The sequence below is a fragment of the Lipotes vexillifer genome, unplaced genomic scaffold (genome assembly GCF_000442215.2).
Source record: "Lipotes vexillifer unplaced genomic scaffold, Lipotes_vexillifer_v1.1 scaffold699, whole genome shotgun sequence".
NCBI lineage: Eukaryota > Metazoa > Chordata > Mammalia > Artiodactyla > Lipotidae > Lipotes > Lipotes vexillifer.
This window is the reverse complement of record NW_006788818.1, coordinates 368023-369519: the sequence shown is the minus strand read 5'-3', so window position 1 is coordinate 369519 and position 1497 is coordinate 368023.

Here is a 1497-nt window from a genome sequence, read left to right as displayed (position 1 = left end):
ATCAGAAAAGTCAGCTTCTGTGTATGGATCAACTTTTTGGTTTAGAGCTTCCACACTTTTTTTCTGCAGGTTGCCCCCAGGTTTTACTGGCAGTGCCTGATACTGAAGTATCTGAAAATACCAGCTTGTTGCTGGAGCCATGGTTTAGAATAAGGTAAAGTTGGATGTTGAAGACAGCCTGACCCTCCGGTTCCCTTTCCCATCAGATCTGAACCTTGGTCTTGGTGGTCGTAAGAGGAGGAATAGTAGTACTGAAGCTATGCTCACGGTGTCTGCTTATATAGCATGTGGGCTAGTTTCAAACAAGGTTGAATTCTCTTGGAACTTGTTGCCTCCTCCCCTGTAAAATGGGATAATCTTAGGCTTAAAGGGAGGCTGTATGTGAAACTGGGCAGTTGGTATATAGTGATTGCTGACTAATATTTCTGTATTTGGGAGGGATTTATCCATAGCTTTCTTGACTCCTGATCAAGTGTTCTTTTTTTTCCCTCCTAAGATGTGTTACCAGTAAAGCTGTCTTCTTCTGTGATTGTGGATCTACAGAGTTGGGTGAGTTGAATGTCTGCCAGAAGCTTTCACACAACTTCCTTGCAGTTTCCATTAGTATTTCACTGTTATCACCCTAAGCAGTGTAGCCAGTAGATAATAAGGCTACTCAGGTCTGTGTGTAAAAGTCTTCTTTGTAATATATCATTTACATCTGGCCTTGTGTGCTGTATTTGTTGGCTCTTCATAACCGTAGGACAAAAAATAAATGTTTACAAGTGTGACTTGGTCTGCTGGATTTGCCTATGCTAAATGCCAAGAACACACTTGCAGAGTAGAATGTGGCAGAAGGGACAGCCCTGTGTCTTTACAGCAAGGGCTGACTACTGTGAATGCAGTAATGGCTTGAGCTCATGCTCATTGGTTTTGGTAACCTTGGAGTCTTACCCACCCCTCTCCTGGGAGAGTGGTTCTATTCCAGCTCAAGGTATTTTTTCAGGCTATGACTGGTCCAGGATGAAACCTAATCTGAGTGGACATCTATGGATGATAAATGCGGATATGGGACTGAGACCAGCCCTTAGGAAAACCTGGGTGGCATTGATTAATTGGGGCATTATTAACATACTGGTGTACACTTCTTTTTCAGGAGAGAAACACTACAGGAAGAGGCAAATGAAGAGACAAGGGGCTCTTTGAGGTGGAAACACCTTTTTTTCTTTCTGATGCTGGTACCTGGCATACAAGTGACCAATAAAAGATTCCTGGATGTATGTTTGTGTCAGTTTTCTTGATGTCCCTCAAATTGTTGGTTATTCCCTATTTAAATACTCTGTAAGACTTAGAATGAATTACAGTCTCAATTTCTGAAGAAAGGTTGATCTCAGAAAGGAACAAAACAATCAGTTCTATAATTGCAATTGTATTACTCTTGCTGAGTGAGAATTCAGGCTGAGCGCAGGACTGGTACTTAATGTACTGGGGAGGTATACTCCGCCTCCCCCCCCCCCC